Source organism: Aplysia californica, unplaced genomic scaffold (genome assembly GCF_000002075.1).
Source record: "Aplysia californica isolate F4 #8 unplaced genomic scaffold, AplCal3.0 scaffold00039, whole genome shotgun sequence".
NCBI classification, from domain to species: domain Eukaryota; kingdom Metazoa; phylum Mollusca; class Gastropoda; order Aplysiida; family Aplysiidae; genus Aplysia; species Aplysia californica.
In genome coordinates this window covers 698,347-706,940 of record NW_004797309.1, presented here as the reverse complement: position 1 = coordinate 706,940, position 8,594 = coordinate 698,347, and the positions used below count along the sequence as shown (strand labels likewise).

At 39.4% G+C, this 8,594-nt stretch overlaps 1 protein-coding gene across 1 annotated transcript in view; it reads left to right on the top strand.

Annotated features, from left to right (window-relative positions):
• The first annotated feature begins 269 nt into the window (after positions 1-269).
• Positions 270-8,594, top strand: part of LOC101845673 (protein Wnt-4) — a 115,364-nt gene continuing 107,039 nt past the window's right edge. Inside the window, exon 1 of the mRNA XM_035973973.1 lies at positions 270-531. The gene's annotated coding sequence lies outside the window, so the exon portion shown is untranslated. The remainder of the gene's footprint in view (positions 532-8,594) is intronic.

Genomic DNA, 8,594 nt, shown 5'->3' with positions numbered 1-8,594 from the left:
CCTCTCTCTCTCTCTCTCTCTCTCTCTCTCTCTCTGACTGTCTATGTTTTACTCAGATTTTTCTTTCAAACGAGCCTGTAAAAAAAAAAAAAAGTCAAAGACATTACATTTTTAACTTATTTAATCAAGCACGGCATAAAATATCATTATACTTAGCTTTCAATTTAATTCTTAAATTCCTTTTAAAAAACAACAGCAACAACAATACAATTTTGTAAAAGCAAATAAAAATTGTTATAGAAAACAACTTAATTGGGTTAGGTACTCTTTTTCATAAACTTATGGGGCAGCCAGATGGGTGTAAAAGCGTATCCGTGTAGCAGCAAGCAACAAGGAGACAGTGCTAAATTACTAGTCCGATAGTTTTTTTAAAAAGTATAATAAAAAACAACCCGAAATCACATTTCCTGTTCCGTTCACACATAAGTAATCCCACTTTGTTGGTAGTTTCGGGATGGAGGGGGCTCGACTTCCTCTCTCGCGGAGGCGAAAATGATGACAGTGTGTTGTTAGGACCGTATGAAGTGACAGGTTTGTGGTGTTCTAGTCTCACGTCGCTTGTTCTTTCTCTCTCCGATAGCAATCAATCTGAAATATATATCCCCCCGCCCCTCTTCCTCCCTACGCCCCCTTCCCTGTTCTTCTCCTACCATCCATATGTTTTCTCTCTTATATTATTTTACCCTATTACTTTGAGCTTGTGTTGCTGGTAGTGTAGCTTGTTGTGTGTTGTACTTCTGCACGCTAAAAATAAGAGTATAAATAGTAACTATTTCTGCGTAAATTCCTCAAAAGTGGCATTGCTGTGTATGATTTGAGAGCATGGATGTTATTCTTGTCGTTTCTTCAACCTGCAAAACGTACAGTGTAGTCAATGTTATATACACATTACTTTCATTTTTATTTTCACCTCTCGGCGTTTAGGTCTTGCGTATTAACACCTAAATAAAATGAGAATATTGCAAAAAACAGGGGAAAGTTTAGAGCAACATTTGTATTACACCTAACTTGTGTGTGCGTTCTATGTTTTGATTGAGCGAGGTCAGGGCGACTGGGACCGACGGCCTAGAAACTTTATTTTGCGCACTTTGTTCTTCGCTGACCTTTTGGAGGTACAATGTAGTAAAAAAAACAAACCCATACATTTTCCTCTCGACATAATATCTGTTTTCGTATTCAGACAGACAGACAGACAGACAGACGGACAGACAGACAGACAGACAGACAGACAGACAGACAGACAGACAGACAGACAGACGGTAACAATATACGACTTTATTTAGTTGACAGACAAACGTAGTTCTCAGAACGTGACAACTGTATTTACTAACAGGCTCCCTGCCCACAGACTGCCTTTCTATTTCAACATAATAATATTGTCATCATATTTCTGAGGCGCCAGAAGTGTGTCGACTACAGAAGTGTGTCGACTACCTACGATAACACTCCGCTCTAACAAGGTTGCCAGCTCTGTGGTAGTTGTACCTGGGACCTAGGTACACCACCACCACTAACCGTTTACTGTTTTTTCCCCTCTGCTGTGTACCTCATTCTTTCTTTGCTTTGATTAATGTCTTTGTTGTAAGTACGCTTTTTTTCGCACTTACGCCGGATGGATTTTTACAAGCTGTCTTACAACTAGCTAATCACCGGGATATGTACGTTCAGAAGCAGCAAAAAAAATAATTAAAAAATGCCAGTCTTTTATAACAGGTTTATTAAAATGTTCATAACCATATTTTTTTAATAAATGAGAGCAAAACAAAAACTAAATAATGTATAATGACAACAACAATAAAATAACAATAACAAATAAATAAACGTGCAAAATTAGATAAAACTGTGAGTGCGAGGGAAAACAATGGTGAGAAAAAATTGAGTAGCACAATTGCCATCATTAACCGCAAACTACATACACTGACTACAACAACGGCAATAATAATAATGATAATAATAATAATATTATAATAATATGTATAATAATATGTATAATAATAATAAAGATTGGTCATCATCATCATCATCATCATCATCATCATCATCATCATCATCATCATCATCATCATCATCATCATCATCATCATCATCATCATCATCATCATCATCATCATCATCATCATCATCATCATCATCATCGTGGACTGATTAAGAAAAGAAACCAGCTAAGAAAAAATATCTCCTCACACAGGGAGGAATGGTTACCAGCTTGCAAAGATGTTACAGAGGCTGTCCAAGAAGCAAAGACTGACCAGTTGAAGGAGGTAGTTAATGGCATGATAAATTATCTGGACGAAAGGAAAACTTGGGAGTTTCATCAAGTGGATCACCAGATACCAACTCTCTCAACGAAGTACTGAAACACAACGGGAAAAGGATATCATCAGCAAAGAAGACAGCTGAGCTTTTTGCCCAACACTATGCAAAAATCAGTAAGCTCCAACTTATCCAAGAGGAGCGCAGAAGAAACAAACTCCGATTGAAGCGATTACTGTATGACGATGTGAACAGCGAAGATGAACAACAATGATACCCAGACTTCATCATGAAAGAGCTGGAACGTGCCATAACACACATGAAGAGAAGAAGTGCTCCAGGACCTGATGATATACCACCATCTTTCCTGAAAGAGCTTGGCCCACTCGCAATGAAAGAATTGCTCAGCATATGTAATCTGTCGCTTAACCAAGCAGCGTGCCCACAAAGACTGGCGTAAGGCACTTATTATTCTTCTCTTGAAAGCTGGTAAGTCACCTTGTGATATGACATCCTTTCGACCCATTAGTTTGACATCCTGTGTCTTGAAAGTTATAGAAAGGATGCACGCTGAAAGAATGTATTACCTATCAGAGAAGAATGAGTGGATTGCAGATATTTAGGCAGGTTTTCTCCAAGGTCATAGCTGCACGGACCAGATCATCAGAATCTGTAAAGGAATTGAGGATGGTTTTCAACAAAAGCCAACATTCCATCGATCAGTCCAAGTCCTGCTGGACTACTCCAAGGCATATGATACGATTTGGCGTGAAAGACTATTACTGTCAATGGCTGACAAGGGAGTTCCATTGCGTGCAATTAGATGGATCCATGGTTTCCCGAGAAACAGACAAGCCCGTGTTCGCTTGAATGGAGAAACAAGCAAGAGCCAGATTTTCAAGCAAGGGATTCCCCAAAGAGCTGTACTATCACCGCTGCGGTTTATATTCTTCATAAACAACCTGGCAGAATCCCTCCCAAACCCTGACTCACAACAACTAACCTCCGCCAAGCTGATCTACTCAATGTTCGCTGATGACTGCACAATACTGGCCAGTCACGCAAAGAGAGAAAAGGCAAATGAAGCGACACAGTTGATTGTGGACATGGTTGTAAAATGGAACAATGAATGGAAGCTTACCTTGAATGCAACCAAGAATGAAGTGTGCTTCTTCTCAACATGGGTGAAAGAGGCAACGTGGCAACCAATAATTCAGATCGAAGGGAAAAAGATACCATTCAACCCCACTCCAAGTCTGCTGGGCGTCTACCTGGATAGACAGCTAACCTTCAACAAGTACATTGAGGAGGTGTCCAAAAGTGCAACCTCAAAAATGAAGGTCGTCGGTGCTGTCAGTAACTCAAAATGGGGCAGGGGGAAGGAGTCTCTCAAGAAAGTATATCAGATGTGTGTGAAAAGCAAGATGGATTATGCTGCCCCAGCGTGGCAGCCTTGGCTGAGTGAGACTAGTGCAAAGGTCCTGAACAGAAAACAAAACAAAGCCTTCCGCCTTGTATCAGGTCAGCTGAAAACAACACCTACAGAAGCGCTGCGCTATGAGACCAGAACTGAGAACAACACCACCTATAAGAAAAGAACGTGCCTCAAGTCTGTAGAGATGGCTAAGAGATTACCAGACAACCATCATAGAAAGAAAGCCCTTGATCAAGCAGTCAAGCCTAAAAACAGCAGGAACAGTTGGTTTCGGATGGGCACCGATCTAGCAGACCACCTCCCCCTTAAAGCAGAGAATCAATGGCCGATCAATATGGTGAGAGCTTGTCCATGGGAGACCCATGGCGAAATCGAAATTCAGACAGAACTAAGAGGAGTAAAAGGAAAAGGTGATGATCCTGTAAAGGCACGTGAAGCAGCTGAGGATGTGATCAAAGAGGTTAGTGCGGATGTGACAATTTTCACCGATGGATCGGCTGTCGCAGGATACCGCGAAGGTGGAGCAGCAGCAGTGGGGATAATGAATGATGAACCACCACGAACAGAAATTATTAAAACTAAAGGTGCATTCCTTACATCATCTTATGACGAGGAATGTCAGACAATGATGTCTGCTGCACAATGGATTGCTGACAATTGCCACAGTAGGACCAATGTGCTGATATTAACTGACAGTCAGTCCCTCTGCAAGGGGCTGCTGGGCAACATGAATGATTTGCACCGAAAGTTTAGTGAAGCCAGAGCCACAATAATAATCCAATGGATTCCAAGCCATGTTTGAATAGAAGGAAATGAGGCAGCAGACCAGGCTGCTAATGAAGCCAGAGAGATTGAAGGAAACAGACGACCAACAACATAGAGAGGAGTCTTTCCAATGATCAAGAGGGAAATCAAAGACCCACCATGTAGAACTAAGTACCAGCACCTGGAAGATGTGTATTCTGGGAACTCCTATAAGCGGGAACAAAAGTCTGTCACATGTCGCTGGGACCAGGTTGAGCTAGCGAGACTGCGGTCGGACCATCATTGGAGTTTAAGATGGTATAAGAACTTTGTAAATGAAGAGCTCAGCCCATGTTGCCGAAGATGCGGCCATGAAAAGGAAGATGTCAAACATATGTTTGAATGTCCAGGAACAATGGCAATTCGAATGGAGTTATTTGGACGAGTGGAGGTGCCGCTAAGTATATTACAATGGAGCCGAAAAAGAGCCTCGCTCTCGCTCGAAGATTTCTTCGTGGAGTCGGTCAGGCCCATCAAAGAAACAAAAAAAATCATCATCATCATCATCATCATCATCATCATCATCATCATCATCATCATCATCATCATCATCATCATCATCATCAATAACAATAAGAACAAATAATAATATACAGACTGAAAGAGAGAGAGAGAGAGAGAGAGAGAGAGAGAGAGAGAGAGAGAGAGAGGGAGGGGGAGGGGGGCGAGAGAGACAGCAAGACATTTAAAAAAAACAGAAAGTTTACATAAATTATATAAATTGTTCTTCTTCTTCCAAAAGTAAAAGCATGCTTGACATTGTGTAGAAACAAGACAAATGTGGGCAGCACAAACATTTAGATGAGGAAAGAGACTATGCACATGACGTACACAGAATCAAGAGGAATTTCTCAAAGGTACAGAGGTTTTTGCTGTTTGTTTTTTTCTATTTTATCGATATTGATAAGGTAAGTTGCCTTACCGATAACGTCTTGTTGGGGAGAAAAAAGAGCACATGTTCTCAAAACGTTCTTTCTTTCATCCCCGATATCAATCATTTTCTACCTGCCACATCTTTCAATGGAATGAAAATGAAAACTGACGCGTGGATATAACATGTTTATCGCAAGAGCTTGGCAAGGTGTTTCTGTTTTTCCAAAGAATTCCCCGTACTTTAGAGTCAGGCTCGCTTAGATAAACATCATAACGTACAGCTGTTATAACCTCCCACAACCGGTTGACTCACGATACAAGCATTCTTCTTTTGGACATCGCTATAATATTTTCCCCTTTGTGTTTGTCCTTGCTATTGTGTGCTGGGGAAGGGTGGTTGGTCTTGATATAACAGCACCGATATGTTATATAAAGGGTGCATCAGGTTTCAGACATTTGGTTTTATGAATCTTAAGATATAATAGCCAAACTTTGGTATTCACACAATTCGTAACAAAATATCCCTTTTATTTGTTTTCAACATGGCACACTGCTTCGTTGCTGGCTTTCTCTTGAGACAGGATTTCCACCTTTGTGCACATTTTATCACACTTTTTGGGTGAGTAAGTTATGTCTGTAGTGGCATATCAGCATGCAGCTGCTTCAAATCCATCCAGTGTTACTCATGAATATTGAAATGTTCGAAATCGTCTTAGACAGCTACAAGTAGTCGTGGATTGCTGAGATAGATGGGTATCTTGGGCAGAGCCTTTATGATATATAACAAAAAAGTTAAAAGGGGGTAGGGGGATAGCAAGTGGCCGTTTGTACAGGTGATATTCTTATTCTTGGACAAGTGGCTTAGAGTAGAGCGGGTTTCACTGTAAATCTTAAATTTTATAGTCTTTTAGTGTTTCTTTCTGCCGGTTAGTTAGAAAACGTCATACTTGACAAAGAAGGAAATCATTTTGGACTCTTGCATCTTTTTTATGGAGTTTTGTGGGAGGCTTTTTTTCTTCTCCCCCCCCCCCCCCCTTCCAGCTTTAAAGCCAGACAGGTCGGTTTGAAGAAGAAAAGGAGCATATAAAGATACAGCAAGTAGACAGACAAGATTTCCCCAACTCCCTTATGCCAGACAGGCTGAGTGGCACACACAAATATGAGGCAGCGAGGTGAAATCAGGCTCTCGTCAAAATAATCAAAGTTGAGAAACTGGTATTTTTCCACAGATTTGTGATAATCTATCGACTTTTTTTTTTTTTTTTTTTTGCTCAACACCTTTTATGCCCATTGAAAAACACATTTCTGTGTGGAGTTTAAATGAAAAACGTTGATTAAAGGCATACATCATGAAAATGTTCGGTTTCTACAGACTCTCAAGCTAAGGATATAACTAATTTTTGCCGGCCATTTTCTCACCAATTTTACCTCTGAAACCAGATGACCCCTACCTCTTTCATTCGCAAATATGTCGTCTTGTATTCAAGATAAATGGATGGATATTTTTTCATCCAAAGCAAGACAAATGAACAAGCTGTAAGATGATACCAATAACTCTAGATGCCCAAAAGTTGCCGAGAGCCTGATTCCACCATGTCATGATACAAATGTGTTTTTGGTGGGGCTGATGACTATGATGGAGATGATGTTTTCAATGTTATAAATTTTGAAATTCTAGCCTACACCACTTTTTTGTCTTTTTTTATTATTACCTTCAAGCTTTCAACAATGATGATGATGATGATGATGATGATGATGATGATGATGATGATGATGATGATGAGGAGGAGGATGATGAGTATGATGATGATGATGATGATGATGATGATGATGATGATGATGATATTCAGTATCATTATCATTATCATTTTATCACTATCATTATCATTATCATTTTCATTTTCATTATCAATATCATTATCATTATCATTATCGTTATCATTTTTTCGAATAAATTGCTAGTCATTAATTGTTTTTCTGGAATGCGGATGTTTCTGAACGACCAAGCATCTTCCATTTTTTTTCTTTTTTAGCGTCATTTTAATCTTGTCCACCCAATGTTCCAGAACCTGTTATAAAATTCCAAACCTGTGTTAGTGAAAAGACTATCAAACATACTTACGAAGCAGTGCAAGAATTGGGTTTGTGTATGTGTGTGTACAATGGAGTATATTTATGAATATTATAATACCGTTATCTTATTACAGAGTGTTGATTATAGTACTGTACGGGCATCTATGGTCATGCATTTTATAGCTTTTTTTTTGTTGTTGAAATTTTTAAATAACGATGGCGATAAAACAACAGTAGGATTATACATGTCTTTAGTTTTAGTAAGGTTTTACAGCACTCGCAACTGTATAAGGTCATATGAGCGCCAAGGGGTGGATGTCAATAGAAAAGTCCAAACGGGGATCAGGCTTACTCTGCTCACCTCTCTACCTTTAACAGCACAATATAAATGTCTATAAGGAATGAAGGGTAATCTTTCAGGAGACTAAACTATTTGCCATTTTTTTTGCTTGTTTGTTCGTTCTTTTATTTGCTTGTTCGCTAGTTTGTTCAGCTATTTTTTTCTTTGTTCGTGTTTTGTTTTGTTTGTTGGTTATTTGTTTATTTTGTTGGTTGGTAACATGTTTGTTTACTTGCTTGGTTGGATGACTGGTTGGCTGATTGGTTGGTTGGTTGGTTGGTTGGTTGGTTGGTTGGTTGGTTGGTTGGTTGGTTGGTTGGTTGGTTGGTTGGTTAGTTTGTTAGTTGAATGGGTGATTGGGTGGTTGGATGGTTGGATGGTTGGGTGGTTGGGTGTTTGCTTTGTTGGTTGGTTGTTGTTTTTTTTTGTATTTCTGTTAGGCTGTTTGGTTGTTTTAGGGAGCTCTTCTTTTTTGCTTTGAAGTATGATAGGTGCTATTTCAAAAAAGGTTTTACCCTAAAGGATTTCAAATCACAGACATTATCAGCGGTATACATTGTACGTATCATTATTCCTGTAAGACTGGTCTCTCGTGTTTCCGTGGTCTTTATAAGCAGTTTTTGGGAACCCTATATTTCTCCGAAATTCCATTTTTTTTTCTCTAGCCAATATAGAACTACATAAAGACAAATTCGGATAGCGTGTGTGTGTATGTGTGTGTTTGTTTGTGTATGTGGGTTTCTTTTTGTACATGTCTGTCTGGGTGTGTATGTATGTATGTGTGTGTGTATGTGTGTGTGTGTGTGTGTGTGTGTG